This window comes from Schistocerca cancellata, unplaced genomic scaffold (genome assembly GCF_023864275.1).
Source record: "Schistocerca cancellata isolate TAMUIC-IGC-003103 unplaced genomic scaffold, iqSchCanc2.1 HiC_scaffold_866, whole genome shotgun sequence".
In the NCBI taxonomy this organism is placed as follows: domain Eukaryota; kingdom Metazoa; phylum Arthropoda; class Insecta; order Orthoptera; family Acrididae; genus Schistocerca; species Schistocerca cancellata.
In genome coordinates this window covers 1-23,487 of record NW_026046876.1, presented here as the reverse complement: position 1 = coordinate 23,487, position 23,487 = coordinate 1, and the positions used below count along the sequence as shown (strand labels likewise).

The following is a 23,487-nucleotide window of genomic DNA, read 5'->3' as shown; positions in this document are numbered from 1 at the left end:
TGCTACCTGTCGAACAGCGAGAGCAGATGCGTGGCTAGCTCTAAGCTCTGCAGGCGCACTGCGGCCACGCAGCTGGACGAGAGGTACCTTCCTTGGGAGCTTGCTGAGCCGTGGAGAACACTTTTCTTAGCGAATTGCACTTGTCTCGTAGACAAAACGCTGCCGGTGGCCCTGTGGCGCAACGGATAACGCGTCTGACTACGGATCAGAAGATTCCAGGTTCGAATCCTGGCAGGGTCGGCACTTTGTTAGTTTCCGACGCGTAGCTGGGCAGTGGATTTCGTATGTCGCCGCATCGTGGAGTGCTTTGTTACTCCTGTGCTTCTCGCAGCTGCATGTCGAGGCGATCGTGGTAAATATCGCTGCCTGCTAGCGTCAGCGTAGCGTCAGTCGAGCAAAGTCGAGACAAGTCAAGCTGAGAGCTGTAGGAGATGTTACGCAATCACGTGTAGGAGTGTGAAAGCGACGCAGACAACACTGCCCAGGTGTCAGACGTGATGTGACGAAGAGCCAGTACTCTCGCAGACAGCAGAGTGGCGCAGTGGAAGCGTGCTGGGCCCATAACCCAGAGGTCCGTGGATCGAAACCACGCTCTGCTAAAATTATTTCTTTTGCAGACTGTGTCGAGCTCGATTATTACGCCCAGAGCGTCGGCTGGGTGCTTTGATTCAGCCTCAGCAGCAAACCCTGAAGTGTGAAGAATGCAAGAACCACTTGCTAAGATGTAGCATTTTGTTAGATTTTGCACCAACTACACTCACTGATCGCAAACTTTATGCTCTTCCGATCCCATACGCGCTACTCTCGAACAGGTTTGTGAGATAAAAATCGCATCTCCCCGGCGGGGAATCGAACCCCGGTCTCCCGCGTGACAGGCGGGGATACTAACCACTATACTAGCGAGGATGCGCTGTAGACAGCTGCCTGTGTGGGGGACACATGTTGGTAGTACCTGCAAACGTCCTACACTATGTTCGGCGAGTGATAGTGCAGCAATTAAAAATCGGATTTGTCTCCCCGGCGGGGAATCGAACCCCGGTCTCCCGCGTGACAGGCGGGGATACTAACCACTATACTACCGAGGAAGACGCAGCTACCGTATCGAATGCACGATTATATTACTCAAATAGCTGATACATCTCGAACGTAGCCTCCTGTTGCTGTCAGAGACTGTTGTACGAAATAAAAGTATGCCCCACGTGAGGCTCGAACTCACAACCCCGGCATTGCTCACGGCTACTGCCTTATAAGTACCGTGCGCTAACCAATTGCGCCACTGGGGCTACGACTCACAGCTCTCAGTTAGTGGTATTCACTTTGCTGCAAACCAGTGGTGGCCACAGAAACATATGTTCGCCACCTGATGCCATACTGAGACTTTGGCACCTGACTACGAATGCTTCGTGCTATTCTTGTTTCATATGCTACGCTTACATGCACATCAACCGGCTCTCGTCGTCGAGAAAACGTGCGAAAAAGCGCGCCTCGCCTTCTGCTACCTGTCGAACAGCGAGAGCAGATGCGTGGCTAGCTCTAAGCTCTGCAGGCGCACTGCGGCCACGCAGCTGGACGAGAGGTACCTTCCTTGGGAGCTTGCTGAGCCGTGGAGAACACTTTTCTTAGCGAATTGCACTTGTCTCGTAGACAAAACGCTGCCGGTGGCCCTGTGGCGCAACGGATAACGCGTCTGACTACGGATCAGAAGATTCCAGGTTCGAATCCTGGCAGGGTCGGCACTTTGTTAGTTTCCGACGCGTAGCTGGGCAGTGGATTTCGTATGTCGCCGCATCGTGGAGTGCTTTGTTACTCCTGTGCTTCTCGCAGCTGCATGTCGAGGCGATCGTGGTAAATATCGCTGCCTGCTAGCGTCAGCGTAGCGTCAGTCGAGCAAAGTCGAGACAAGTCAAGCTGAGAGCTGTAGGAGATGTTACGCAATCACGTGTAGGAGTGTGAAAGCGACGCAGACAACACTGCCCAGGTGTCAGACGTGATGTGACGAAGAGCCAGTACTCTCGCAGACAGCAGAGTGGCGCAGTGGAAGCGTGCTGGGCCCATAACCCAGAGGTCCGTGGATCGAAACCACGCTCTGCTAAAATTATTTCTTTTGCAGACTGTGTCGAGCTCGATTATTACGCCCAGAGCGTCGGCTGGGTGCTTTGATTCAGCCTCAGCAGCAAACCCTGAAGTGTGAAGAATGCAAGAACCACTTGCTAAGATGTAGCATTTTGTTAGATTTTGCACCAACTACACTCACTGATCGCAAACTTTATGCTCTTCCGATCCCCATACGCGCTACTCTCGAACAGGTTTGTGAGATAAAAATCGCATCTCCCCGGCGGGGAATCGAACCCCGGTCTCCCGCGTGACAGGCGGGGATACTAACCACTATACTAGCGAGGATGCGCTGTAGACAGCTGCCTGTGTGGGGGACACATGTTGGTAGTACCTGCAAACGTCCTACACTATGTTCGGCGAGTGATAGTGCAGCAATTAAAAATCGGATTTGTCTCCCCGGCGGGGAATCGAACCCCGGTCTCCCGCGTGACAGGCGGGGATACTAACCACTATACTACCGAGGAAGACGCAGCTACCGTATCGAATGCACGATTATATTACTCAAATAGCTGATACATCTCGAACGTAGCCTCCTGTTGCTGTCAGAGACTGTTGTACGAAATAAAAGTATGCCCCACGTGAGGCTCGAACTCACAACCCCGGCATTGCTCACGGCTACTGCCTTATAAGTACCGTGCGCTAACCAATTGCGCCACTGGGGCTACGACTCACAGCTCTCAGTTAGTGGTATTCACTTTGCTGCAAACCAGTGGTGGCCACAGAAACATATGTTCGCCACCTGATGCCATACTGAGACTTTGGCACCTGACTACGAATGCTTCGTGCTATTCTTGTTTCATATGCTACGCTTACATGCACATCAACCGGCTCTCGTCGTCGAGAAAACGTGCGAAAAAGCGCGCCTCGCCTTCTGCTACCTGTCGAACAGCGAGAGCAGATGCGTGGCTAGCTCTAAGCTCTGCAGGCGCACTGCGGCCACGCAGCTGGACGAGAGGTACCTTCCTTGGGAGCTTGCTGAGCCGTGGAGAACACTTTTCTTAGCGAATTGCACTTGTCTCGTAGACAAAACGCTGCCGGTGGCCCTGTGGCGCAACGGATAACGCGTCTGACTACGGATCAGAAGATTCCAGGTTCGAATCCTGGCAGGGTCGGCACTTTGTTAGTTTCCGACGCGTAGCTGGGCAGTGGATTTCGTATGTCGCCGCATCGTGGAGTGCTTTGTTACTCCTGTGCTTCTCGCAGCTGCATGTCGAGGCGATCGTGGTAAATATCGCTGCCTGCTAGCGTCAGCGTAGCGTCAGTCGAGCAAAGTCGAGACAAGTCAAGCTGAGAGCTGTAGGAGATGTTACGCAATCACGTGTAGGAGTGTGAAAGCGACGCAGACAACACTGCCCAGGTGTCAGACGTGATGTGACGAAGAGCCAGTACTCTCGCAGACAGCAGAGTGGCGCAGTGGAAGCGTGCTGGGCCCATAACCCAGAGGTCCGTGGATCGAAACCACGCTCTGCTAAAATTATTTCTTTTGCAGACTGTGTCGAGCTCGATTATTACGCCCAGAGCGTCGGCTGGGTGCTTTGATTCAGCCTCAGCAGCAAACCCTGAAGTGTGAAGAATGCAAGAACCACTTGCTAAGATGTAGCATTTTGTTAGATTTTGCACCAACTACACTCACTGATCGCAAACTTTATGCTCTTCCGATCCCCATACGCGCTACTCTCGAACAGGTTTGTGAGATAAAAAATCGCATCTCCCCGGCGGGGAATCGAACCCCGGTCTCCCGCGTGACAGGCGGGGATACTAACCACTATACTAGCGAGGATGCGCTGTAGACAGCTGCCTGTGTGGGGGACACATGTTGGTAGTACCTGCAAACGTCCTACACTATGTTCGGCGAGTGATAGTGCAGCAATTAAAAATCGGATTTGTCTCCCCGGCGGGGAATCGAACCCCGGTCTCCCGCGTGACAGGCGGGGATACTAACCACTATACTACCGAGGAAGACGCAGCTACCGTATCGAATGCACGATTATATTACTCAAATAGCTGATACATCTCGAACGTAGCCTCCTGTTGCTGTCAGAGACTGTTGTACGAAATAAAAGTATGCCCCACGTGAGGCTCGAACTCACAACCCCGGCATTGCTCACGGCTACTGCCTTATAAGTACCGTGCGCTAACCAATTGCGCCACTGGGGCTACGACTCACAGCTCTCAGTTAGTGGTATTCACTTTGCTGCAAACCAGTGGTGGCCACAGAAACATATGTTCGCCACCTGATGCCATACTGAGACTTTGGCACCTGACTACGAATGCTTCGTGCTATTCTTGTTTCATATGCTACGCTTACATGCACATCAACCGGCTCTCGTCGTCGAGAAAACGTGCGAAAAAGCGCGCCTCGCCTTCTGCTACCTGTCGAACAGCGAGAGCAGATGCGTGGCTAGCTCTAAGCTCTGCAGGCGCACTGCGGCCACGCAGCTGGACGAGAGGTACCTTCCTTGGGAGCTTGCTGAGCCGTGGAGAACACTTTTCTTAGCGAATTGCACTTGTCTCGTAGACAAAACGCTGCCGGTGGCCCTGTGGCGCAACGGATAACGCGTCTGACTACGGATCAGAAGATTCCAGGTTCGAATCCTGGCAGGGTCGGCACTTTGTTAGTTTCCGACGCGTAGCTGGGCAGTGGATTTCGTATGTCGCCGCATCGTGGAGTGCTTTGTTACTCCTGTGCTTCTCGCAGCTGCATGTCGAGGCGATCGTGGTAAATATCGCTGCCTGCTAGCGTCAGCGTAGCGTCAGTCGAGCAAAGTCGAGACAAGTCAAGCTGAGAGCTGTAGGAGATGTTACGCAATCACGTGTAGGAGTGTGAAAGCGACGCAGACAACACTGCCCAGGTGTCAGACGTGATGTGACGAAGAGCCAGTACTCTCGCAGACAGCAGAGTGGCGCAGTGGAAGCGTGCTGGGCCCATAACCCAGAGGTCCGTGGATCGAAACCACGCTCTGCTAAAATTATTTCTTTTGCAGACTGTGTCGAGCTCGATTATTACGCCCAGAGCGTCGGCTGGGTGCTTTGATTCAGCCTCAGCAGCAAACCCTGAAGTGTGAAGAATGCAAGAACCACTTGCTAAGATGTAGCATTTTGTTAGATTTTGCACCAACTACACTCACTGATCGCAAACTTTATGCTCTTCCGATCCCCATACGCGCTACTCTCGAACAGGTTTGTGAGATAAAAATCGCATCTCCCCGGCGGGGAATCGAACCCCGGTCTCCCGCGTGACAGGCGGGGATACTAACCACTATACTAGCGAGGATGCGCTGTAGACAGCTGCCTGTGTGGGGGACACATGTTGGTAGTACCTGCAAACGTCCTACACTATGTTCGGCGAGTGATAGTGCAGCAATTAAAAATCGGATTTGTCTCCCCGGCGGGGAATCGAACCCCGGTCTCCCGCGTGACAGGCGGGGATACTAACCACTATACTACCGAGGAAGACGCAGCTACCGTATCGAATGCACGATTATATTACTCAAATAGCTGATACATCTCGAACGTAGCCTCCTGTTGCTGTCAGAGACTGTTGTACGAAATAAAAGTATGCCCCACGTGAGGCTCGAACTCACAACCCCGGCATTGCTCACGGCTACTGCCTTATAAGTACCGTGCGCTAACCAATTGCGCCACTGGGGCTACGACTCACAGCTCTCAGTTAGTGGTATTCACTTTGCTGCAAACCAGTGGTGGCCACAGAAACATATGTTCGCCACCTGATGCCATACTGAGACTTTGGCACCTGACTACGAATGCTTCGTGCTATTCTTGTTTCATATGCTACGCTTACATGCACATCAACCGGCTCTCGTCGTCGAGAAAACGTGCGAAAAAGCGCGCCTCGCCTTCTGCTACCTGTCGAACAGCGAGAGCAGATGCGTGGCTAGCTCTAAGCTCTGCAGGCGCACTGCGGCCACGCAGCTGGACGAGAGGTACCTTCCTTGGGAGCTTGCTGAGCCGTGGAGAACACTTTTCTTAGCGAATTGCACTTGTCTCGTAGACAAAACGCTGCCGGTGGCCCTGTGGCGCAACGGATAACGCGTCTGACTACGGATCAGAAGATTCCAGGTTCGAATCCTGGCAGGGTCGGCACTTTGTTAGTTTCCGACGCGTAGCTGGGCAGTGGATTTCGTATGTCGCCGCATCGTGGAGTGCTTTGTTACTCCTGTGCTTCTCGCAGCTGCATGTCGAGGCGATCGTGGTAAATATCGCTGCCTGCTAGCGTCAGCGTAGCGTCAGTCGAGCAAAGTCGAGACAAGTCAAGCTGAGAGCTGTAGGAGATGTTACGCAATCACGTGTAGGAGTGTGAAAGCGACGCAGACAACACTGCCCAGGTGTCAGACGTGATGTGACGAAGAGCCAGTACTCTCGCAGACAGCAGAGTGGCGCAGTGGAAGCGTGCTGGGCCCATAACCCAGAGGTCCGTGGATCGAAACCACGCTCTGCTAAAATTATTTCTTTTGCAGACTGTGTCGAGCTCGATTATTACGCCCAGAGCGTCGGCTGGGTGCTTTGATTCAGCCTCAGCAGCAAACCCTGAAGTGTGAAGAATGCAAGAACCACTTGCTAAGATGTAGCATTTTGTTAGATTTTGCACCAACTACACTCACTGATCGCAAACTTTATGCTCTTCCGATCCCCATACGCGCTACTCTCGAACAGGTTTGTGAGATAAAAATCGCATCTCCCCGGCGGGGAATCGAACCCCGGTCTCCCGCGTGACAGGCGGGGATACTAACCACTATACTAGCGAGGATGCGCTGTAGACAGCTGCCTGTGTGGGGGACACATGTTGGTAGTACCTGCAAACGTCCTACACTATGTTCGGCGAGTGATAGTGCAGCAATTAAAAATCGGATTTGTCTCCCCGGCGGGGAATCGAACCCCGGTCTCCCGCGTGACAGGCGGGGATACTAACCACTATACTACCGAGGAAGACGCAGCTACCGTATCGAATGCACGATTATATTACTCAAATAGCTGATACATCTCGAACGTAGCCTCCTGTTGCTGTCAGAGACTGTTGTACGAAATAAAAGTATGCCCCACGTGAGGCTCGAACTCACAACCCCGGCATTGCTCACGGCTACTGCCTTATAAGTACCGTGCGCTAACCAATTGCGCCACTGGGGCTACGACTCACAGCTCTCAGTTAGTGGTATTCACTTTGCTGCAAACCAGTGGTGGCCACAGAAACATATGTTCGCCACCTGATGCCATACTGAGACTTTGGCACCTGACTACGAATGCTTCGTGCTATTCTTGTTTCATATGCTACGCTTACATGCACATCAACCGGCTCTCGTCGTCGAGAAAACGTGCGAAAAAGCGCGCCTCGCCTTCTGCTACCTGTCGAACAGCGAGAGCAGATGCGTGGCTAGCTCTAAGCTCTGCAGGCGCACTGCGGCCACGCAGCTGGACGAGAGGTACCTTCCTTGGGAGCTTGCTGAGCCGTGGAGAACACTTTTCTTAGCGAATTGCACTTGTCTCGTAGACAAAACGCTGCCGGTGGCCCTGTGGCGCAACGGATAACGCGTCTGACTACGGATCAGAAGATTCCAGGTTCGAATCCTGGCAGGGTCGGCACTTTGTTAGTTTCCGACGCGTAGCTGGGCAGTGGATTTCGTATGTCGCCGCATCGTGGAGTGCTTTGTTACTCCTGTGCTTCTCGCAGCTGCATGTCGAGGCGATCGTGGTAAATATCGCTGCCTGCTAGCGTCAGCGTAGCGTCAGTCGAGCAAAGTCGAGACAAGTCAAGCTGAGAGCTGTAGGAGATGTTACGCAATCACGTGTAGGAGTGTGAAAGCGACGCAGACAACACTGCCCAGGTGTCAGACGTGATGTGACGAAGAGCCAGTACTCTCGCAGACAGCAGAGTGGCGCAGTGGAAGCGTGCTGGGCCCATAACCCAGAGGTCCGTGGATCGAAACCACGCTCTGCTAAAATTATTTCTTTTGCAGACTGTGTCGAGCTCGATTATTACGCCCAGAGCGTCGGCTGGGTGCTTTGATTCAGCCTCAGCAGCAAACCCTGAAGTGTGAAGAATGCAAGAACCACTTGCTAAGATGTAGCATTTTGTTAGATTTTGCACCAACTACACTCACTGATCGCAAACTTTATGCTCTTCCGATCCCCATACGCGCTACTCTCGAACAGGTTTGTGAGATAAAAATCGCATCTCCCCGGCGGGGAATCGAACCCCGGTCTCCCGCGTGACAGGCGGGGATACTAACCACTATACTAGCGAGGATGCGCTGTAGACAGCTGCCTGTGTGGGGGACACATGTTGGTAGTACCTGCAAACGTCCTACACTATGTTCGGCGAGTGATAGTGCAGCAATTAAAAATCGGATTTGTCTCCCCGGCGGGGAATCGAACCCCGGTCTCCCGCGTGACAGGCGGGGATACTAACCACTATACTACCGAGGAAGACGCAGCTACCGTATCGAATGCACGATTATATTACTCAAATAGCTGATACATCTCGAACGTAGCCTCCTGTTGCTGTCAGAGACTGTTGTACGAAATAAAAGTATGCCCCACGTGAGGCTCGAACTCACAACCCCGGCATTGCTCACGGCTACTGCCTTATAAGTACCGTGCGCTAACCAATTGCGCCACTGGGGCTACGACTCACAGCTCTCAGTTAGTGGTATTCACTTTGCTGCAAACCAGTGGTGGCCACAGAAACATATGTTCGCCACCTGATGCCATACTGAGACTTTGGCACCTGACTACGAATGCTTCGTGCTATTCTTGTTTCATATGCTACGCTTACATGCACATCAACCGGCTCTCGTCGTCGAGAAAACGTGCGAAAAAGCGCGCCTCGCCTTCTGCTACCTGTCGAACAGCGAGAGCAGATGCGTGGCTAGCTCTAAGCTCTGCAGGCGCACTGCGGCCACGCAGCTGGACGAGAGGTACCTTCCTTGGGAGCTTGCTGAGCCGTGGAGAACACTTTTCTTAGCGAATTGCACTTGTCTCGTAGACAAAACGCTGCCGGTGGCCCTGTGGCGCAACGGATAACGCGTCTGACTACGGATCAGAAGATTCCAGGTTCGAATCCTGGCAGGGTCGGCACTTTGTTAGTTTCCGACGCGTAGCTGGGCAGTGGATTTCGTATGTCGCCGCATCGTGGAGTGCTTTGTTACTCCTGTGCTTCTCGCAGCTGCATGTCGAGGCGATCGTGGTAAATATCGCTGCCTGCTAGCGTCAGCGTAGCGTCAGTCGAGCAAAGTCGAGACAAGTCAAGCTGAGAGCTGTAGGAGATGTTACGCAATCACGTGTAGGAGTGTGAAAGCGACGCAGACAACACTGCCCAGGTGTCAGACGTGATGTGACGAAGAGCCAGTACTCTCGCAGACAGCAGAGTGGCGCAGTGGAAGCGTGCTGGGCCCATAACCCAGAGGTCCGTGGATCGAAACCACGCTCTGCTAAAATTATTTCTTTTGCAGACTGTGTCGAGCTCGATTATTACGCCCAGAGCGTCGGCTGGGTGCTTTGATTCAGCCTCAGCAGCAAACCCTGAAGTGTGAAGAATGCAAGAACCACTTGCTAAGATGTAGCATTTTGTTAGATTTTGCACCAACTACACTCACTGATCGCAAACTTTATGCTCTTCCGATCCCCATACGCGCTACTCTCGAACAGGTTTGTGAGATAAAAATCGCATCTCCCCGGCGGGGAATCGAACCCCGGTCTCCCGCGTGACAGGCGGGGATACTAACCACTATACTAGCGAGGATGCGCTGTAGACAGCTGCCTGTGTGGGGGACACATGTTGGTAGTACCTGCAAACGTCCTACACTATGTTCGGCGAGTGATAGTGCAGCAATTAAAAATCGGATTTGTCTCCCCGGCGGGGAATCGAACCCCGGTCTCCCGCGTGACAGGCGGGGATACTAACCACTATACTACCGAGGAAGACGCAGCTACCGTATCGAATGCACGATTATATTACTCAAATAGCTGATACATCTCGAACGTAGCCTCCTGTTGCTGTCAGAGACTGTTGTACGAAATAAAAGTATGCCCCACGTGAGGCTCGAACTCACAACCCCGGCATTGCTCACGGCTACTGCCTTATAAGTACCGTGCGCTAACCAATTGCGCCACTGGGGCTACGACTCACAGCTCTCAGTTAGTGGTATTCACTTTGCTGCAAACCAGTGGTGGCCACAGAAACATATGTTCGCCACCTGATGCCATACTGAGACTTTGGCACCTGACTACGAATGCTTCGTGCTATTCTTGTTTCATATGCTACGCTTACATGCACATCAACCGGCTCTCGTCGTCGAGAAAACGTGCGAAAAAGCGCGCCTCGCCTTCTGCTACCTGTCGAACAGCGAGAGCAGATGCGTGGCTAGCTCTAAGCTCTGCAGGCGCACTGCGGCCACGCAGCTGGACGAGAGGTACCTTCCTTGGGAGCTTGCTGAGCCGTGGAGAACACTTTTCTTAGCGAATTGCACTTGTCTCGTAGACAAAACGCTGCCGGTGGCCCTGTGGCGCAACGGATAACGCGTCTGACTACGGATCAGAAGATTCCAGGTTCGAATCCTGGCAGGGTCGGCACTTTGTTAGTTTCCGACGCGTAGCTGGGCAGTGGATTTCGTATGTCGCCGCATCGTGGAGTGCTTTGTTACTCCTGTGCTTCTCGCAGCTGCATGTCGAGGCGATCGTGGTAAATATCGCTGCCTGCTAGCGTCAGCGTAGCGTCAGTCGAGCAAAGTCGAGACAAGTCAAGCTGAGAGCTGTAGGAGATGTTACGCAATCACGTGTAGGAGTGTGAAAGCGACGCAGACAACACTGCCCAGGTGTCAGACGTGATGTGACGAAGAGCCAGTACTCTCGCAGACAGCAGAGTGGCGCAGTGGAAGCGTGCTGGGCCCATAACCCAGAGGTCCGTGGATCGAAACCACGCTCTGCTAAAATTATTTCTTTTGCAGACTGTGTCGAGCTCGATTATTACGCCCAGAGCGTCGGCTGGGTGCTTTGATTCAGCCTCAGCAGCAAACCCTGAAGTGTGAAGAATGCAAGAACCACTTGCTAAGATGTAGCATTTTGTTAGATTTTGCACCAACTACACTCACTGATCGCAAACTTTATGCTCTTCCGATCCCCATACGCGCTACTCTCGAACAGGTTTGTGAGATAAAAATCGCATCTCCCCGGCGGGGAATCGAACCCCGGTCTCCCGCGTGACAGGCGGGGATACTAACCACTATACTAGCGAGGATGCGCTGTAGACAGCTGCCTGTGTGGGGGACACATGTTGGTAGTACCTGCAAACGTCCTACACTATGTTCGGCGAGTGATAGTGCAGCAATTAAAAATCGGATTTGTCTCCCCGGCGGGGAATCGAACCCCGGTCTCCCGCGTGACAGGCGGGGATACTAACCACTATACTACCGAGGAAGACGCAGCTACCGTATCGAATGCACGATTATATTACTCAAATAGCTGATACATCTCGAACGTAGCCTCCTGTTGCTGTCAGAGACTGTTGTACGAAATAAAAGTATGCCCCACGTGAGGCTCGAACTCACAACCCCGGCATTGCTCACGGCTACTGCCTTATAAGTACCGTGCGCTAACCAATTGCGCCACTGGGGCTACGACTCACAGCTCTCAGTTAGTGGTATTCACTTTGCTGCAAACCAGTGGTGGCCACAGAAACATATGTTCGCCACCTGATGCCATACTGAGACTTTGGCACCTGACTACGAATGCTTCGTGCTATTCTTGTTTCATATGCTACGCTTACATGCACATCAACCGGCTCTCGTCGTCGAGAAAACGTGCGAAAAAGCGCGCCTCGCCTTCTGCTACCTGTCGAACAGCGAGAGCAGATGCGTGGCTAGCTCTAAGCTCTGCAGGCGCACTGCGGCCACGCAGCTGGACGAGAGGTACCTTCCTTGGGAGCTTGCTGAGCCGTGGAGAACACTTTTCTTAGCGAATTGCACTTGTCTCGTAGACAAAACGCTGCCGGTGGCCCTGTGGCGCAACGGATAACGCGTCTGACTACGGATCAGAAGATTCCAGGTTCGAATCCTGGCAGGGTCGGCACTTTGTTAGTTTCCGACGCGTAGCTGGGCAGTGGATTTCGTATGTCGCCGCATCGTGGAGTGCTTTGTTACTCCTGTGCTTCTCGCAGCTGCATGTCGAGGCGATCGTGGTAAATATCGCTGCCTGCTAGCGTCAGCGTAGCGTCAGTCGAGCAAAGTCGAGACAAGTCAAGCTGAGAGCTGTAGGAGATGTTACGCAATCACGTGTAGGAGTGTGAAAGCGACGCAGACAACACTGCCCAGGTGTCAGACGTGATGTGACGAAGAGCCAGTACTCTCGCAGACAGCAGAGTGGCGCAGTGGAAGCGTGCTGGGCCCATAACCCAGAGGTCCGTGGATCGAAACCACGCTCTGCTAAAATTATTTCTTTTGCAGACTGTGTCGAGCTCGATTATTACGCCCAGAGCGTCGGCTGGGTGCTTTGATTCAGCCTCAGCAGCAAACCCTGAAGTGTGAAGAATGCAAGAACCACTTGCTAAGATGTAGCATTTTGTTAGATTTTGCACCAACTACACTCACTGATCGCAAACTTTATGCTCTTCCGATCCCCATACGCGCTACTCTCGAACAGGTTTGTGAGATAAAAATCGCATCTCCCCGGCGGGGAATCGAACCCCGGTCTCCCGCGTGACAGGCGGGGATACTAACCACTATACTAGCGAGGATGCGCTGTAGACAGCTGCCTGTGTGGGGGACACATGTTGGTAGTACCTGCAAACGTCCTACACTATGTTCGGCGAGTGATAGTGCAGCAATTAAAAATCGGATTTGTCTCCCCGGCGGGGAATCGAACCCCGGTCTCCCGCGTGACAGGCGGGGATACTAACCACTATACTACCGAGGAAGACGCAGCTACCGTATCGAATGCACGATTATATTACTCAAATAGCTGATACATCTCGAACGTAGCCTCCTGTTGCTGTCAGAGACTGTTGTACGAAATAAAAGTATGCCCCACGTGAGGCTCGAACTCACAACCCCGGCATTGCTCACGGCTACTGCCTTATAAGTACCGTGCGCTAACCAATTGCGCCACTGGGGCTACGACTCACAGCTCTCAGTTAGTGGTATTCACTTTGCTGCAAACCAGTGGTGGCCACAGAAACATATGTTCGCCACCTGATGCCATACTGAGACTTTGGCACCTGACTACGAATGCTTCGTGCTATTCTTGTTTCATATGCTACGCTTACATGCACATCAACCGGCTCTCGTCGTCGAGAAAACGTGCGAAAAAGCGCGCCTCGCCTTCTGCTACCTGTCGAACAGCGAGAGCAGATGCGTGGCTAGCTCTAAGCTCTGCAGGCGCACTGCGGCCACGCAGCTGGACGAGAGGTACCTTCCTTGGGAGCTTGCTGAGCCGTGGAGAACACTTTTCTTAGCGAATTGCACTTGTCTCGTAGACAAAACGCTGCCGGTGGCCCTGTGGCGCAACGGATAACGCGTCTGACTACGGATCAGAAGATTCCAGGTTCGAATCCTGGCAGGGTCGGCACTTTGTTAGTTTCCGACGCGTAGCTGGGCAGTGGATTTCGTATGTCGCCGCATCGTGGAGTGCTTTGTTACTCCTGTGCTTCTCGCAGCTGCATGTCGAGGCGATCGTGGTAAATATCGCTGCCTGCTAGCGTCAGCGTAGCGTCAGTCGAGCAAAGTCGAGACAAGTCAAGCTGAGAGCTGTAGGAGATGTTACGCAATCACGTGTAGGAGTGTGAAAGCGACGCAGACAACACTGCCCAGGTGTCAGACGTGATGTGACGAAGAGCCAGTACTCTCGCAGACAGCAGAGTGGCGCAGTGGAAGCGTGCTGGGCCCATAACCCAGAGGTCCGTGGATCGAAACCACGCTCTGCTAAAATTATTTCTTTTGCAGACTGTGTCGAGCTCGATTATTACGCCCAGAGCGTCGGCTGGGTGCTTTGATTCAGCCTCAGCAGCAAACCCTGAAGTGTGAAGAATGCAAGAACCACTTGCTAAGATGTAGCATTTTGTTAGATTTTGCACCAACTACACTCACTGATCGCAAACTTTATGCTCTTCCGATCCCCATACGCGCTACTCTCGAACAGGTTTGTGAGATAAAAATCGCATCTCCCCGGCGGGGAATCGAACCCCGGTCTCCCGCGTGACAGGCGGGGATACTAACCACTATACTAGCGAGGATGCGCTGTAGACAGCTGCCTGTGTGGGGGACACATGTTGGTAGTACCTGCAAACGTCCTACACTATGTTCGGCGAGTGATAGTGCAGCAATTAAAAATCGGATTTGTCTCCCCGGCGGGGAATCGAACCCCGGTCTCCCGCGTGACAGGCGGGGATACTAACCACTATACTACCGAGGAAGACGCAGCTACCGTATCGAATGCACGATTATATTACTCAAATAGCTGATACATCTCGAACGTAGCCTCCTGTTGCTGTCAGAGACTGTTGTACGAAATAAAAGTATGCCCCACGTGAGGCTCGAACTCACAACCCCGGCATTGCTCACGGCTACTGCCTTATAAGTACCGTGCGCTAACCAATTGCGCCACTGGGGCTACGACTCACAGCTCTCAGTTAGTGGTATTCACTTTGCTGCAAACCAGTGGTGGCCACAGAAACATATGTTCGCCACCTGATGCCATACTGAGACTTTGGCACCTGACTACGAATGCTTCGTGCTATTCTTGTTTCATATGCTACGCTTACATGCACATCAACCGGCTCTCGTCGTCGAGAAAACGTGCGAAAAAGCGCGCCTCGCCTTCTGCTACCTGTCGAACAGCGAGAGCAGATGCGTGGCTAGCTCTAAGCTCTGCAGGCGCACTGCGGCCACGCAGCTGGACGAGAGGTACCTTCCTTGGGAGCTTGCTGAGCCGTGGAGAACACTTTTCTTAGCGAATTGCACTTGTCTCGTAGACAAAACGCTGCCGGTGGCCCTGTGGCGCAACGGATAACGCGTCTGACTACGGATCAGAAGATTCCAGGTTCGAATCCTGGCAGGGTCGGCACTTTGTTAGTTTCCGACGCGTAGCTGGGCAGTGGATTTCGTATGTCGCCGCATCGTGGAGTGCTTTGTTACTCCTGTGCTTCTCGCAGCTGCATGTCGAGGCGATCGTGGTAAATATCGCTGCCTGCTAGCGTCAGCGTAGCGTCAGTCGAGCAAAGTCGAGACAAGTCAAGCTGAGAGCTGTAGGAGATGTTACGCAATCACGTGTAGGAGTGTGAAAGCGACGCAGACAACACTGCCCAGGTGTCAGACGTGATGTGACGAAGAGCCAGTACTCTCGCAGACAGCAGAGTGGCGCAGTGGAAGCGTGCTGGGCCCATAACCCAGAGGTCCGTGGATCGAAACCACGCTCTGCTAAAATTATTTCTTTTGCAGACTGTGTCGAGCTCGATTATTACGCCCAGAGCGTCGGCTGGGTGCTTTGATTCAGCCTCAGCAGCAAACCCTGAAGTGTGAAGAATGCAAGAACCACTTGCTAAGATGTAGCATTTTGTTAGATTTTGCACCAACTACACTCACTGATCGCAAACTTTATGCTCTTCCGATCCCCATACGCGCTACTCTCGAACAGGTTTGTGAGATAAAAATCGCATCTCCCCGGCGGGGAATCGAACCCCGGTCTCCCGCGTGACAGGCGGGGATACTAACCACTATACTAGCGAGGATGCGCTGTAGACAGCTGCCTGTGTGGGGGACACATGTTGGTAGTACCTGCAAACGTCCTACACTATGTTCGGCGAGTGATAGTGCAGCAATTAAAAATCGGATTTGTCTCCCCGGCGGGGAATCGAACCCCGGTCTCCCGCGTGACAGGCGGGGATACTAACCACTATACTACCGAGGAAGACGCAGCTACCGTATCGAATGCACGATTATATTACTCAAATAGCTGATACATCTCGAACGTAGCCTCCTGTTGCTGTCAGAGACTGTTGTACGAAATAAAAGTATGCCCCACGTGAGGCTCGAACTCACAACCCCGGCATTGCTCACGGCTACTGCCTTATAAGTACCGTGCGCTAACCAATTGCGCCACTGGGGCTACGACTCACAGCTCTCAGTTAGTGGTATTCACTTTGCTGCAAACCAGTGGTGGCCACAGAAACATATGTTCGCCACCTGATGCCATACTGAGACTTTGGCACCTGACTACGAATGCTTCGTGCTATTCTTGTTTCATATGCTACGCTTACATGCACATCAACCGGCTCTCGTCGTCGAGAAAACGTGCGAAAAAGCGCGCCTCGCCTTCTGCTACCTGTCGAACAGCGAGAGCAGATGCGTGGCTAGCTCTAAGCTCTGCAGGCGCACTGCGGCCACGCAGCTGGACGAGAGGTACCTTCCTTGGGAGCTTGCTGAGCCGTGGAGAACACTTTTCTTAGCGAATTGCACTTGTCTCGTAGACAAAACGCTGCCGGTGGCCCTGTGGCGCAACGGATAACGCGTCTGACTACGGATCAGAAGATTCCAGGTTCGAATCCTGGCAGGGTCGGCACTTTGTTAGTTTCCGACGCGTAGCTGGGCAGTGGATTTCGTATGTCGCCGCATCGTGGAGTGCTTTGTTACTCCTGTGCTTCTCGCAGCTGCATGTCGAGGCGATCGTGGTAAATATCGCTGCCTGCTAGCGTCAGCGTAGCGTCAGTCGAGCAAAGTCGAGACAAGTCAAGCTGAGAGCTGTAGGAGATGTTACGCAATCACGTGTAGGAGTGTGAAAGCGACGCAGACAACACTGCCCAGGTGTCAGACGTGATGTGACGAAGAGCCAGTACTCTCGCAGACAGCAGAGTGGCGCAGTGGAAGCGTGCTGGGCCCATAACCCAGAGGTCCGTGGATCGAAACCACGCTCTGCTAAAATTATTTCTTTTGCAGACTGTGTCGAGCTCGATTATTACGCCCAGAGCGTCGGCTGGGTGCTTTGATTCAGCCTCAGCAGCAAACCCTGAAGTGTGAAGAATGCAAGAACCACTTGCTAAGATGTAGCATTTTGTTAGATTTTGCACCAACTACACTCACTGATCGCAAACTTTATGCTCTTCCGATCCCCATACGCGCTACTCTCGAACAGGTTTGTGAGATAAAAATCGCATCTCCCCGGCGGGGAATCGAACCCCGGTCTCCCGCGTGACAGGCGGGGATACTAACCACTATACTAGCGAGGATGCGCTGTAGACAGCTGCCTGTGTGGGGGACACATGTTGGTAGTACCTGCAAACGTCCTACACTATGTTCGGCGAGTGATAGTGCAGCAATTAAAAATCGGATTTGTCTCCCCGGCGGGGAATCGAACCCCGGTCTCCCGCGTGACAGGCGGGGATACTAACCACTATACTACCGAGGAAGACGCAGCTACCGTATCGAATGCACGATTATATTACTCAAATAGCTGATACATCTCGAACGTAGCCTCCTGTTGCTGTCAGAGACTGTTGTACGAAATAAAAGTATGCCCCACGTGAGGCTCGAACTCACAACCCCGGCATTGCTCACGGCTACTGCCTTATAAGTACCGTGCGCTAACCAATTGCGCCACTGGGGCTACGACTCACAGCTCTCAGTTAGTGGTATTCACTTTGCTGCAAACCAGTGGTGGCCACAGAAACATATGTTCGCCACCTGATGCCATACTGAGACTTTGGCACCTGACTACGAATGCTTCGTGCTATTCTTGTTTCATATGCTACGCTTACATGCACATCAACCGGCTCTCGTCGTCGAGAAAACGTGCGAAAAAGCGCGCCTCGCCTTCTGCTACCTGTCGAACAGCGAGAGCAGATGCGTGGCTAGCTCTAAGCTCTGCAGGCGCACTGCGGCCACGCAGCTGGACGAGAGGTACCTTCCTTGGGAGCTTGCTGAGCCGTGGAGAACACTTTTCTTAGCGAATTGCACTTGTCTCGTAGACAAAACGCTGCCGGTGGCCCTGTGGCGCAACGGATAACGCGTCTGACTACGGATCAGAAGATTCCAGGTTCGAATCCTGGCAGGGTCGGCATTTTGTTAGTTTCCGACGCGTAGCTGGGCAGTGGATTTCGTATGTCGCCGCATCGTGGAGTGCTTTGTTACTCCTGTGCTTCTCGCAGCTGTATGTCGAGGCGATCGTGGTAAATATCGCTGCCTGCTAGCGTCAGCGTAGCGTCAGTCGAGCAAAGTCGAGACAAGTGAAGCTGAGAGCTGTAGGAGATGTTACGCAATCACGTGTAGGAGTGTGAAAGCGACGCAGACAACACTGCCCAGGTGTCAGACGTGATGTGACGAAGAGCCAGTACTCTCGCAGACAGCAGAGTGGCGCAGTGGAAGCGTGCTGGGCCCATAACCCAGAGGTCCGTGGATCGAAACCACGCTCTGCTAAAATTATTTCTTTTGCAGACTGTGTCGAGCTCGATTATTACGCCCAGAGCGTCGGCTGGGTGCTTTGATTCAGCCTCAGCAGCAAACCCTGAAGTGTGAAGAATGCAAGAACCACTTGCTAAGATGTAGCATTTTGTTAGATTTTGCACCAACTACACTCACTGATCGCAAACTTTATGCTCTTCCGATCCCCATACGCGCTACTCTCGAACAGGTTTGTGAGATAAAAATCGCATCTCCCCGGCGGGGAATCGAACCCCGGTCTCCCGCGTGACAGGCGGGGATACTAACCACTATACTAGCGAGGATGCGCTGTAGACAGCTGCCTGTGTGGGGGACACATGTTGGTAGTACCTGCAAACGTCCTACACTATGTTCGGCGAGTGATAGTGCAGCAATTAAAAATCGGATTTGTCTCCCCGGCGGGGAATCGAACCCCGGTCTCCCGCGTGACAGGCGGGGATACTAACCACTATACTACCGAGGAAGACGCAGCTACCGTATCGAATGCACGATTATATTACTCAAATAGCTGATACATCTCGAACGTAGCCTCCTGTTGCTGTCAGAGACTGTTGTACGAAATAAAAGTATGCCCCACGTGAGGCTCGAACTCACAACCCCGGCATTGCTCACGGCTACTGCCTTATAAGTACCGTGCGCTAACCAATTGCGCCACTGGGGCTACGACTCACAGCTCTCAGTTAGTGGTATTCACTTTGCTGCAAACCAGTGGTGGCCACAGAAACATATGTTCGCCACCTGATGCCATACTGAGACTTTGGCACCTGACTACGAATGCTTCGTGCTATTCTTGTTTCATATGCTACGCTTACATGCACATCAACCGGCTCTCGTCGTCGAGAAAACGTGCGAAAAAGCGCGCCTCGCCTTCTGCTACCTGTCGAACAGCGAGAGCAGATGCGTGGCTAGCTCTAAGCTCTGCAGGCGCACTGCGGCCACGCAGCTGGACGAGAGGTACCTTCCTTGGGAGCTTGCTGAGCCGTGGAGAACACTTTTCTTAGCGAATTGCACTTGTCTCGTAGACAAAACGCTGCCGGTGGCCCTGTGGCGCAACGGATAACGCGTCTGACTACGGATCAGAAGATTCCAGGTTCGAATCCTGGCAGGGTCGGCACTTTGTTAGTTTCCGACGCGTAGCTGGGCAGTGGATTTCGTATGTCGCCGCATCGTGGAGTGCTTTGTTACTCCTGTGCTTCTCGCAGCTGCATGTCGAGGCGATCGTGGTAAATATCGCTGCCTGCTAGCGTCAGCGTAGCGTCAGTCGAGCAAAGTCGAGACAAGTCAAGCTGAGAGCTGTAGGAGATGTTACGCAATCACGTGTAGGAGTGTGAAAGCGACGCAGACAACACTGCCCAGGTGTCAGACGTGATGTGACGAAGAGCCAGTACTCTCGCAGACAGCAGAGTGGCGCAGTGGAAGCGTGCTGGGCCCATAACCCAGAGGTCCGTGGATCGAAACCACGCTCTGCTAAAATTATTTCTTTTGCAGACTGTGTCGAGCTCGATTATTACGCCCAGAGCGTCGGCTGGGTGCTTTGATTCAGCCTCAGCAGCAAACCCTGAAGTGTGAAGAATGCAAGAACCACTTGCTAAGATGTAGCATTTTGTTAGATTTTGCACCAACTACACTCACTGATCGCAAACTTTATGCTCTTCCGATCCCCATACGCGCTACTCTCGAACAGGTTTGTGAGATAAAAATCGCATCTCCCCGGCGGGGAATCGAACCCCGGTCTCCCGCGTGACAGGCGGGGATACTAACCACTATACTAGCGAGGATGCGCTGTAGACAGCTGCCTGTGTGGGGGACACATGTTGGTAGTACCTGCAAACGTCCTACACTATGTTCGGCGAGTGATAGTGCAGCAATTAAAAATCGGATTTGTCTCCCCGGCGGGGAATCGAACCCCGGTCTCCCGCGTGACAGGCGGGGATACTAACCACTATACTACCGAGGAAGACGCAGCTACCGTATCGAATGCACGATTATATTACTCAAATAGCTGATACATCTCGAACGTAGCCTCCTGTTGCTGTCAGAGACTGTTGTACGAAATAAAAGTATGCCCCACGTGAGGCTCGAACTCACAACCCCGGCATTGCTCACGGCTACTGCCTTATAAGTACCGTGCGCTAACCAATTGCGCCACTGGGGCTACGACTCACAGCTCTCAGTTAGTGGTATTCACTTTGCTGCAAACCAGTGGTGGCCACAGAAACATATGTTCGCCACCTGATGCCATACTGAGACTTTGGCACCTGACTACGAATGCTTCGTGCTATTCTTGTTTCATATGCTACGCTTACATGCACATCAACCGGCTCTCGTCGTCGAGAAAACGTGCGAAAAAGCGCGCCTCGCCTTCTGCTACCTGTCGAACAGCGAGAGCAGATGCGTGGCTAGCTCTAAGCTCTGCAGGCGCACTGCGGCCACGCAGCTGGACGAGAGGTACCTTCCTTGGGAGCTTGCTGAGCCGTGGAGAACACTTTTCTTAGCGAATTGCACTTGTCTCGTAGACAAAACGCTGCCGGTGGCCCTGTGGCGCAACGGATAACGCGTCTGACTACGGATCAGAAGATTCCAGGTTCGAATCCTGGCAGGGTCGGCACTTTGTTAGTTTCCGACGCGTAGCTGGGCAGTGGATTTCGTATGTCGCCGCATCGTGGAGTGCTTTGTTACTCCTGTGCTTCTCGCAGCTGCATGTCGAGGCGATCGTGGTAAATATCGCTGCCTGCTAGCGTCAGCGTAGCGTCAGTCGAGCAAAGTCGAGACAAGTCAAGCTGAGAGCTGTAGGAGATGTTACGCAATCACGTGTAGGAGTGTGAAAGCGACGCAGACAACACTGCCCAGGTGTCAGACGTGATGTGACGAAGAGCCAGTACTCTCGCAGACAGCAGAGTGGCGCAGTGGAAGCGTGCTGGGCCCATAACCCAGAGGTCTGTGGATCGAAACCACGCTCTGCTAAAATTATTTCTTTTGCAGACTGTGTCGAGCTCGATTATTACGCCCAGAGCGTCGGCTGGGTGCTTTGATTCAGCCTCAGCAGCAAACCCTGAAGTGTGAAGAATGCAAGAACCACTTGCTAAGATGTAGCATTTTGTTAGATTTTGCACCAACTACACTCACTGATCGCAAACTTTATGCTCTTCCGATCCCCATACGCGCTACTCTCGAACAGGTTTGTGAGATAAAAATCGCATCTCCCCGGCGGGGAATCGAACCCCGGTCTCCCGCGTGACAGGCGGGGATACTAACCACTATACTAGCGAGGATGCGCTGTAGACAGCTGCCTGTGTGGGGGACACATGTTGGTAGTACCTGCAAACGTCCTACACTATGTTCGGCGAGTGATAGTGCAGCAATTAAAAATCGGATTTGTCTCCCCGGCGGGGAATCGAACCCCGGTCTCCCGCGTGACAGGCGGGGATACTAACCACTATACTACCGAGGAAGACGCAGCTACCGTATCGAATGCACGATTATATTACTCAAATAGCTGATACATCTCGAACGTAGCCTCCTGTTGCTGTCAGAGACTGTTGTACGAAATAAAAGTATGCCCCACGTGAGGCTCGAACTCACAACCCCGGCATTGCTCACGGCTACTGCCTTATAAGTACCGTGCGCTAACCAATTGCGCCACTGGGGCTACGACTCACAGCTCTCAGTTAGTGGTATTCACTTTGCTGCAAACCAGTGGTGGCCACAGAAACATATGTTCGCCACCTGATGCCATACTGAGACTTTGGCACCTGACTACGAATGCTTCGTGCTATTCTTGTTTCATATGCTACGCTTACATGCACATCAACCGGCTCTCGTCGTCGAGAAAACGTGCGAAAAAGCGCGCCTCGCCTTCTGCTACCTGTCGAACAGCGAGAGCAGATGCGTGGCTAGCTCTAAGCTCTGCAGGCGCACTGCGGCCACGCAGCTGGACGAGAGGTACCTTCCTTGGGAGCTTGCTGAGCCGTGGAGAACACTTTTCTTAGCGAATTGCACTTGTCTCGTAGACAAAACGCTGCCGGTGGCCCTGTGGCGCAACGGATAACGCGTCTGACTACGGATCAGAAGATTCCAGGTTCGAATCCTGGCAGGGTCGGCACTTTGTTAGTTTCCGACGCGTAGCTGGGCAGTGGATTTCGTATGTCGCCGCATCGTGGAGTGCTTTGTTACTCCTGTGCTTCTCGCAGCTGCATGTCGAGGCGATCGTGGTAAATATCGCTGCCTGCTAGCGTCAGCGTAGCGTCAGTCGAGCAAAGTCGAGACAAGTCAAGCTGAGAGCTGTAGGAGATGTTACGCAATCACGTGTAGGAGTGTGAAAGCGACGCAGACAACACTGCCCAGGTGTCAGACGTGATGTGACGAAGAGCCAGTACTCTCGCAGACAGCAGAGTGGCGCAGTGGAAGCGTGCTGGGCCCATAACCCAGAGGTCCGTGGATCGAAACCACGCTCTGCTAAAATTATTTCTTTTGCAGACTGTGTCGAGCTCGATTATTACGCCCAGAGCGTCGGCTGGGTGCTTTGATTCAGCCTCAGCAGCAAACCCTGAAGTGTGAAGAATGCAAGAACCACTTGCTAAGATGTAGCATTTTGTTAGATTTTGCACCAACTACACTCACTGATCGCAAACTTTATGCTCTTCCGATCCCCATACGCGCTACTCTCGAACAGGTTTGTGAGATAAAAATCGCATCTCCCCGGCGGGGAATCGAACCCCGGTCTCCCGCGTGACAGGCGGGGATACTAACCACTATACTAGCGAGGATGCGCTGTAGACAGCTGCCTGTGTGGGGGACACATGTTGGTAGTACCTGCAAACGTCCTACACTATGTTCGGCGAGTGATAGTGCAGCAATTAAAAATCGGATTTGTCTCCCCGGCGGGGAATCGAACCCCGGTCTCCCGCGTGACAGGCGGGGATACTAACCACTATAC

General features: G+C 52.8%; 77 non-coding genes across 77 annotated transcripts; 31 read left to right on the top strand and 46 right to left on the bottom strand.

The window, feature by feature from the left end:
- Positions 1–167: 167 nt before the first annotated feature.
- Positions 168–240, top strand: Trnar-acg (transfer RNA arginine (anticodon ACG)). The gene has a single exon. It is a non-coding gene; the product is annotated as a tRNA-Arg (tRNA).
- Positions 241–527: 287 nt separating this feature from the next.
- On the top strand, positions 528–599 carry Trnam-cau (transfer RNA methionine (anticodon CAU)). Its single transcript has one exon. It is a non-coding gene; the product is annotated as a tRNA-Met (tRNA).
- A 235-nt stretch (positions 600–834) lies between these two features.
- Trnad-guc (transfer RNA aspartic acid (anticodon GUC)) lies at positions 835–906 on the bottom strand. The gene has a single exon. It is a non-coding gene; the product is annotated as a tRNA-Asp (tRNA).
- Positions 907–1,013: 107 nt separating this feature from the next.
- Positions 1,014–1,085, bottom strand: Trnad-guc (transfer RNA aspartic acid (anticodon GUC)). The gene has a single exon. It is a non-coding gene; the product is annotated as a tRNA-Asp (tRNA).
- A 106-nt stretch (positions 1,086–1,191) lies between these two features.
- Positions 1,192–1,283, bottom strand: Trnai-uau (transfer RNA isoleucine (anticodon UAU)). Its single transcript is given in 2 exon segments — positions 1,192–1,227; positions 1,246–1,283. It is a non-coding gene; the product is annotated as a tRNA-Ile (tRNA).
- A 377-nt stretch (positions 1,284–1,660) lies between these two features.
- Positions 1,661–1,733, top strand: Trnar-acg (transfer RNA arginine (anticodon ACG)). The gene has a single exon. It is a non-coding gene; the product is annotated as a tRNA-Arg (tRNA).
- Positions 1,734–2,020: 287 nt separating this feature from the next.
- On the top strand, positions 2,021–2,092 carry Trnam-cau (transfer RNA methionine (anticodon CAU)). The gene has a single exon. It is a non-coding gene; the product is annotated as a tRNA-Met (tRNA).
- A 236-nt stretch (positions 2,093–2,328) lies between these two features.
- On the bottom strand, positions 2,329–2,400 carry Trnad-guc (transfer RNA aspartic acid (anticodon GUC)). Its single transcript has one exon. It is a non-coding gene; the product is annotated as a tRNA-Asp (tRNA).
- Positions 2,401–2,507: 107 nt separating this feature from the next.
- On the bottom strand, positions 2,508–2,579 carry Trnad-guc (transfer RNA aspartic acid (anticodon GUC)). The gene has a single exon. It is a non-coding gene; the product is annotated as a tRNA-Asp (tRNA).
- A 106-nt stretch (positions 2,580–2,685) lies between these two features.
- Trnai-uau (transfer RNA isoleucine (anticodon UAU)) lies at positions 2,686–2,777 on the bottom strand. The gene is given in 2 exon segments: positions 2,686–2,721; positions 2,740–2,777. It is a non-coding gene; the product is annotated as a tRNA-Ile (tRNA).
- Positions 2,778–3,154: 377 nt separating this feature from the next.
- Trnar-acg (transfer RNA arginine (anticodon ACG)) lies at positions 3,155–3,227 on the top strand. The gene has a single exon. It is a non-coding gene; the product is annotated as a tRNA-Arg (tRNA).
- Positions 3,228–3,514: 287 nt separating this feature from the next.
- Positions 3,515–3,586, top strand: Trnam-cau (transfer RNA methionine (anticodon CAU)). The gene has a single exon. It is a non-coding gene; the product is annotated as a tRNA-Met (tRNA).
- A 237-nt stretch (positions 3,587–3,823) lies between these two features.
- On the bottom strand, positions 3,824–3,895 carry Trnad-guc (transfer RNA aspartic acid (anticodon GUC)). The gene has a single exon. It is a non-coding gene; the product is annotated as a tRNA-Asp (tRNA).
- A 107-nt stretch (positions 3,896–4,002) lies between these two features.
- On the bottom strand, positions 4,003–4,074 carry Trnad-guc (transfer RNA aspartic acid (anticodon GUC)). The gene has a single exon. It is a non-coding gene; the product is annotated as a tRNA-Asp (tRNA).
- A 106-nt stretch (positions 4,075–4,180) lies between these two features.
- Positions 4,181–4,272, bottom strand: Trnai-uau (transfer RNA isoleucine (anticodon UAU)). The gene is given in 2 exon segments: positions 4,181–4,216; positions 4,235–4,272. It is a non-coding gene; the product is annotated as a tRNA-Ile (tRNA).
- A 377-nt stretch (positions 4,273–4,649) lies between these two features.
- On the top strand, positions 4,650–4,722 carry Trnar-acg (transfer RNA arginine (anticodon ACG)). Its single transcript has one exon. It is a non-coding gene; the product is annotated as a tRNA-Arg (tRNA).
- Positions 4,723–5,009: 287 nt separating this feature from the next.
- Positions 5,010–5,081, top strand: Trnam-cau (transfer RNA methionine (anticodon CAU)). The gene has a single exon. It is a non-coding gene; the product is annotated as a tRNA-Met (tRNA).
- Positions 5,082–5,317: 236 nt separating this feature from the next.
- Trnad-guc (transfer RNA aspartic acid (anticodon GUC)) lies at positions 5,318–5,389 on the bottom strand. The gene has a single exon. It is a non-coding gene; the product is annotated as a tRNA-Asp (tRNA).
- Positions 5,390–5,496: 107 nt separating this feature from the next.
- Trnad-guc (transfer RNA aspartic acid (anticodon GUC)) lies at positions 5,497–5,568 on the bottom strand. Its single transcript has one exon. It is a non-coding gene; the product is annotated as a tRNA-Asp (tRNA).
- Positions 5,569–5,674: 106 nt separating this feature from the next.
- Trnai-uau (transfer RNA isoleucine (anticodon UAU)) lies at positions 5,675–5,766 on the bottom strand. The gene is given in 2 exon segments: positions 5,675–5,710; positions 5,729–5,766. It is a non-coding gene; the product is annotated as a tRNA-Ile (tRNA).
- A 377-nt stretch (positions 5,767–6,143) lies between these two features.
- Positions 6,144–6,216, top strand: Trnar-acg (transfer RNA arginine (anticodon ACG)). Its single transcript has one exon. It is a non-coding gene; the product is annotated as a tRNA-Arg (tRNA).
- A 287-nt stretch (positions 6,217–6,503) lies between these two features.
- On the top strand, positions 6,504–6,575 carry Trnam-cau (transfer RNA methionine (anticodon CAU)). The gene has a single exon. It is a non-coding gene; the product is annotated as a tRNA-Met (tRNA).
- Positions 6,576–6,811: 236 nt separating this feature from the next.
- On the bottom strand, positions 6,812–6,883 carry Trnad-guc (transfer RNA aspartic acid (anticodon GUC)). The gene has a single exon. It is a non-coding gene; the product is annotated as a tRNA-Asp (tRNA).
- Positions 6,884–6,990: 107 nt separating this feature from the next.
- Positions 6,991–7,062, bottom strand: Trnad-guc (transfer RNA aspartic acid (anticodon GUC)). The gene has a single exon. It is a non-coding gene; the product is annotated as a tRNA-Asp (tRNA).
- A 106-nt stretch (positions 7,063–7,168) lies between these two features.
- Trnai-uau (transfer RNA isoleucine (anticodon UAU)) lies at positions 7,169–7,260 on the bottom strand. Its single transcript is given in 2 exon segments — positions 7,169–7,204; positions 7,223–7,260. It is a non-coding gene; the product is annotated as a tRNA-Ile (tRNA).
- A 377-nt stretch (positions 7,261–7,637) lies between these two features.
- Positions 7,638–7,710, top strand: Trnar-acg (transfer RNA arginine (anticodon ACG)). The gene has a single exon. It is a non-coding gene; the product is annotated as a tRNA-Arg (tRNA).
- A 287-nt stretch (positions 7,711–7,997) lies between these two features.
- Trnam-cau (transfer RNA methionine (anticodon CAU)) lies at positions 7,998–8,069 on the top strand. The gene has a single exon. It is a non-coding gene; the product is annotated as a tRNA-Met (tRNA).
- A 236-nt stretch (positions 8,070–8,305) lies between these two features.
- Positions 8,306–8,377, bottom strand: Trnad-guc (transfer RNA aspartic acid (anticodon GUC)). Its single transcript has one exon. It is a non-coding gene; the product is annotated as a tRNA-Asp (tRNA).
- A 107-nt stretch (positions 8,378–8,484) lies between these two features.
- Trnad-guc (transfer RNA aspartic acid (anticodon GUC)) lies at positions 8,485–8,556 on the bottom strand. The gene has a single exon. It is a non-coding gene; the product is annotated as a tRNA-Asp (tRNA).
- A 106-nt stretch (positions 8,557–8,662) lies between these two features.
- Positions 8,663–8,754, bottom strand: Trnai-uau (transfer RNA isoleucine (anticodon UAU)). The gene is given in 2 exon segments: positions 8,663–8,698; positions 8,717–8,754. It is a non-coding gene; the product is annotated as a tRNA-Ile (tRNA).
- Positions 8,755–9,131: 377 nt separating this feature from the next.
- On the top strand, positions 9,132–9,204 carry Trnar-acg (transfer RNA arginine (anticodon ACG)). Its single transcript has one exon. It is a non-coding gene; the product is annotated as a tRNA-Arg (tRNA).
- A 287-nt stretch (positions 9,205–9,491) lies between these two features.
- Positions 9,492–9,563, top strand: Trnam-cau (transfer RNA methionine (anticodon CAU)). The gene has a single exon. It is a non-coding gene; the product is annotated as a tRNA-Met (tRNA).
- Positions 9,564–9,799: 236 nt separating this feature from the next.
- Positions 9,800–9,871, bottom strand: Trnad-guc (transfer RNA aspartic acid (anticodon GUC)). Its single transcript has one exon. It is a non-coding gene; the product is annotated as a tRNA-Asp (tRNA).
- A 107-nt stretch (positions 9,872–9,978) lies between these two features.
- Positions 9,979–10,050, bottom strand: Trnad-guc (transfer RNA aspartic acid (anticodon GUC)). Its single transcript has one exon. It is a non-coding gene; the product is annotated as a tRNA-Asp (tRNA).
- A 106-nt stretch (positions 10,051–10,156) lies between these two features.
- On the bottom strand, positions 10,157–10,248 carry Trnai-uau (transfer RNA isoleucine (anticodon UAU)). The gene is given in 2 exon segments: positions 10,157–10,192; positions 10,211–10,248. It is a non-coding gene; the product is annotated as a tRNA-Ile (tRNA).
- A 377-nt stretch (positions 10,249–10,625) lies between these two features.
- On the top strand, positions 10,626–10,698 carry Trnar-acg (transfer RNA arginine (anticodon ACG)). The gene has a single exon. It is a non-coding gene; the product is annotated as a tRNA-Arg (tRNA).
- Positions 10,699–10,985: 287 nt separating this feature from the next.
- Positions 10,986–11,057, top strand: Trnam-cau (transfer RNA methionine (anticodon CAU)). Its single transcript has one exon. It is a non-coding gene; the product is annotated as a tRNA-Met (tRNA).
- A 236-nt stretch (positions 11,058–11,293) lies between these two features.
- On the bottom strand, positions 11,294–11,365 carry Trnad-guc (transfer RNA aspartic acid (anticodon GUC)). The gene has a single exon. It is a non-coding gene; the product is annotated as a tRNA-Asp (tRNA).
- A 107-nt stretch (positions 11,366–11,472) lies between these two features.
- Trnad-guc (transfer RNA aspartic acid (anticodon GUC)) lies at positions 11,473–11,544 on the bottom strand. The gene has a single exon. It is a non-coding gene; the product is annotated as a tRNA-Asp (tRNA).
- Positions 11,545–11,650: 106 nt separating this feature from the next.
- Trnai-uau (transfer RNA isoleucine (anticodon UAU)) lies at positions 11,651–11,742 on the bottom strand. The gene is given in 2 exon segments: positions 11,651–11,686; positions 11,705–11,742. It is a non-coding gene; the product is annotated as a tRNA-Ile (tRNA).
- A 377-nt stretch (positions 11,743–12,119) lies between these two features.
- Trnar-acg (transfer RNA arginine (anticodon ACG)) lies at positions 12,120–12,192 on the top strand. Its single transcript has one exon. It is a non-coding gene; the product is annotated as a tRNA-Arg (tRNA).
- A 287-nt stretch (positions 12,193–12,479) lies between these two features.
- Positions 12,480–12,551, top strand: Trnam-cau (transfer RNA methionine (anticodon CAU)). Its single transcript has one exon. It is a non-coding gene; the product is annotated as a tRNA-Met (tRNA).
- A 236-nt stretch (positions 12,552–12,787) lies between these two features.
- On the bottom strand, positions 12,788–12,859 carry Trnad-guc (transfer RNA aspartic acid (anticodon GUC)). The gene has a single exon. It is a non-coding gene; the product is annotated as a tRNA-Asp (tRNA).
- Positions 12,860–12,966: 107 nt separating this feature from the next.
- Trnad-guc (transfer RNA aspartic acid (anticodon GUC)) lies at positions 12,967–13,038 on the bottom strand. The gene has a single exon. It is a non-coding gene; the product is annotated as a tRNA-Asp (tRNA).
- A 106-nt stretch (positions 13,039–13,144) lies between these two features.
- Positions 13,145–13,236, bottom strand: Trnai-uau (transfer RNA isoleucine (anticodon UAU)). Its single transcript is given in 2 exon segments — positions 13,145–13,180; positions 13,199–13,236. It is a non-coding gene; the product is annotated as a tRNA-Ile (tRNA).
- Positions 13,237–13,613: 377 nt separating this feature from the next.
- Positions 13,614–13,686, top strand: Trnar-acg (transfer RNA arginine (anticodon ACG)). Its single transcript has one exon. It is a non-coding gene; the product is annotated as a tRNA-Arg (tRNA).
- Positions 13,687–13,973: 287 nt separating this feature from the next.
- Trnam-cau (transfer RNA methionine (anticodon CAU)) lies at positions 13,974–14,045 on the top strand. The gene has a single exon. It is a non-coding gene; the product is annotated as a tRNA-Met (tRNA).
- A 236-nt stretch (positions 14,046–14,281) lies between these two features.
- On the bottom strand, positions 14,282–14,353 carry Trnad-guc (transfer RNA aspartic acid (anticodon GUC)). The gene has a single exon. It is a non-coding gene; the product is annotated as a tRNA-Asp (tRNA).
- Positions 14,354–14,460: 107 nt separating this feature from the next.
- On the bottom strand, positions 14,461–14,532 carry Trnad-guc (transfer RNA aspartic acid (anticodon GUC)). Its single transcript has one exon. It is a non-coding gene; the product is annotated as a tRNA-Asp (tRNA).
- Positions 14,533–14,638: 106 nt separating this feature from the next.
- On the bottom strand, positions 14,639–14,730 carry Trnai-uau (transfer RNA isoleucine (anticodon UAU)). Its single transcript is given in 2 exon segments — positions 14,639–14,674; positions 14,693–14,730. It is a non-coding gene; the product is annotated as a tRNA-Ile (tRNA).
- A 377-nt stretch (positions 14,731–15,107) lies between these two features.
- On the top strand, positions 15,108–15,180 carry Trnar-acg (transfer RNA arginine (anticodon ACG)). Its single transcript has one exon. It is a non-coding gene; the product is annotated as a tRNA-Arg (tRNA).
- Positions 15,181–15,467: 287 nt separating this feature from the next.
- On the top strand, positions 15,468–15,539 carry Trnam-cau (transfer RNA methionine (anticodon CAU)). Its single transcript has one exon. It is a non-coding gene; the product is annotated as a tRNA-Met (tRNA).
- A 236-nt stretch (positions 15,540–15,775) lies between these two features.
- Positions 15,776–15,847, bottom strand: Trnad-guc (transfer RNA aspartic acid (anticodon GUC)). The gene has a single exon. It is a non-coding gene; the product is annotated as a tRNA-Asp (tRNA).
- Positions 15,848–15,954: 107 nt separating this feature from the next.
- Positions 15,955–16,026, bottom strand: Trnad-guc (transfer RNA aspartic acid (anticodon GUC)). Its single transcript has one exon. It is a non-coding gene; the product is annotated as a tRNA-Asp (tRNA).
- A 106-nt stretch (positions 16,027–16,132) lies between these two features.
- Trnai-uau (transfer RNA isoleucine (anticodon UAU)) lies at positions 16,133–16,224 on the bottom strand. Its single transcript is given in 2 exon segments — positions 16,133–16,168; positions 16,187–16,224. It is a non-coding gene; the product is annotated as a tRNA-Ile (tRNA).
- Positions 16,225–16,601: 377 nt separating this feature from the next.
- Positions 16,602–16,674, top strand: Trnar-acg (transfer RNA arginine (anticodon ACG)). Its single transcript has one exon. It is a non-coding gene; the product is annotated as a tRNA-Arg (tRNA).
- A 287-nt stretch (positions 16,675–16,961) lies between these two features.
- On the top strand, positions 16,962–17,033 carry Trnam-cau (transfer RNA methionine (anticodon CAU)). The gene has a single exon. It is a non-coding gene; the product is annotated as a tRNA-Met (tRNA).
- A 236-nt stretch (positions 17,034–17,269) lies between these two features.
- Trnad-guc (transfer RNA aspartic acid (anticodon GUC)) lies at positions 17,270–17,341 on the bottom strand. The gene has a single exon. It is a non-coding gene; the product is annotated as a tRNA-Asp (tRNA).
- Positions 17,342–17,448: 107 nt separating this feature from the next.
- On the bottom strand, positions 17,449–17,520 carry Trnad-guc (transfer RNA aspartic acid (anticodon GUC)). The gene has a single exon. It is a non-coding gene; the product is annotated as a tRNA-Asp (tRNA).
- A 106-nt stretch (positions 17,521–17,626) lies between these two features.
- Trnai-uau (transfer RNA isoleucine (anticodon UAU)) lies at positions 17,627–17,718 on the bottom strand. Its single transcript is given in 2 exon segments — positions 17,627–17,662; positions 17,681–17,718. It is a non-coding gene; the product is annotated as a tRNA-Ile (tRNA).
- A 377-nt stretch (positions 17,719–18,095) lies between these two features.
- Positions 18,096–18,168, top strand: Trnar-acg (transfer RNA arginine (anticodon ACG)). Its single transcript has one exon. It is a non-coding gene; the product is annotated as a tRNA-Arg (tRNA).
- Positions 18,169–18,455: 287 nt separating this feature from the next.
- On the top strand, positions 18,456–18,527 carry Trnam-cau (transfer RNA methionine (anticodon CAU)). The gene has a single exon. It is a non-coding gene; the product is annotated as a tRNA-Met (tRNA).
- A 236-nt stretch (positions 18,528–18,763) lies between these two features.
- Positions 18,764–18,835, bottom strand: Trnad-guc (transfer RNA aspartic acid (anticodon GUC)). The gene has a single exon. It is a non-coding gene; the product is annotated as a tRNA-Asp (tRNA).
- Positions 18,836–18,942: 107 nt separating this feature from the next.
- Positions 18,943–19,014, bottom strand: Trnad-guc (transfer RNA aspartic acid (anticodon GUC)). The gene has a single exon. It is a non-coding gene; the product is annotated as a tRNA-Asp (tRNA).
- Positions 19,015–19,120: 106 nt separating this feature from the next.
- Positions 19,121–19,212, bottom strand: Trnai-uau (transfer RNA isoleucine (anticodon UAU)). The gene is given in 2 exon segments: positions 19,121–19,156; positions 19,175–19,212. It is a non-coding gene; the product is annotated as a tRNA-Ile (tRNA).
- A 377-nt stretch (positions 19,213–19,589) lies between these two features.
- On the top strand, positions 19,590–19,662 carry Trnar-acg (transfer RNA arginine (anticodon ACG)). Its single transcript has one exon. It is a non-coding gene; the product is annotated as a tRNA-Arg (tRNA).
- Positions 19,663–19,949: 287 nt separating this feature from the next.
- Positions 19,950–20,021, top strand: Trnam-cau (transfer RNA methionine (anticodon CAU)). Its single transcript has one exon. It is a non-coding gene; the product is annotated as a tRNA-Met (tRNA).
- A 236-nt stretch (positions 20,022–20,257) lies between these two features.
- Positions 20,258–20,329, bottom strand: Trnad-guc (transfer RNA aspartic acid (anticodon GUC)). Its single transcript has one exon. It is a non-coding gene; the product is annotated as a tRNA-Asp (tRNA).
- Positions 20,330–20,436: 107 nt separating this feature from the next.
- Positions 20,437–20,508, bottom strand: Trnad-guc (transfer RNA aspartic acid (anticodon GUC)). Its single transcript has one exon. It is a non-coding gene; the product is annotated as a tRNA-Asp (tRNA).
- Positions 20,509–20,614: 106 nt separating this feature from the next.
- Trnai-uau (transfer RNA isoleucine (anticodon UAU)) lies at positions 20,615–20,706 on the bottom strand. Its single transcript is given in 2 exon segments — positions 20,615–20,650; positions 20,669–20,706. It is a non-coding gene; the product is annotated as a tRNA-Ile (tRNA).
- Positions 20,707–21,083: 377 nt separating this feature from the next.
- Positions 21,084–21,156, top strand: Trnar-acg (transfer RNA arginine (anticodon ACG)). The gene has a single exon. It is a non-coding gene; the product is annotated as a tRNA-Arg (tRNA).
- Positions 21,157–21,751: 595 nt separating this feature from the next.
- Trnad-guc (transfer RNA aspartic acid (anticodon GUC)) lies at positions 21,752–21,823 on the bottom strand. Its single transcript has one exon. It is a non-coding gene; the product is annotated as a tRNA-Asp (tRNA).
- A 107-nt stretch (positions 21,824–21,930) lies between these two features.
- Trnad-guc (transfer RNA aspartic acid (anticodon GUC)) lies at positions 21,931–22,002 on the bottom strand. The gene has a single exon. It is a non-coding gene; the product is annotated as a tRNA-Asp (tRNA).
- Positions 22,003–22,108: 106 nt separating this feature from the next.
- Positions 22,109–22,200, bottom strand: Trnai-uau (transfer RNA isoleucine (anticodon UAU)). The gene is given in 2 exon segments: positions 22,109–22,144; positions 22,163–22,200. It is a non-coding gene; the product is annotated as a tRNA-Ile (tRNA).
- Positions 22,201–22,577: 377 nt separating this feature from the next.
- Trnar-acg (transfer RNA arginine (anticodon ACG)) lies at positions 22,578–22,650 on the top strand. The gene has a single exon. It is a non-coding gene; the product is annotated as a tRNA-Arg (tRNA).
- Positions 22,651–22,937: 287 nt separating this feature from the next.
- On the top strand, positions 22,938–23,009 carry Trnam-cau (transfer RNA methionine (anticodon CAU)). The gene has a single exon. It is a non-coding gene; the product is annotated as a tRNA-Met (tRNA).
- Positions 23,010–23,245: 236 nt separating this feature from the next.
- On the bottom strand, positions 23,246–23,317 carry Trnad-guc (transfer RNA aspartic acid (anticodon GUC)). The gene has a single exon. It is a non-coding gene; the product is annotated as a tRNA-Asp (tRNA).
- Between the last annotated feature and the right edge of the window lie 170 nt (positions 23,318–23,487).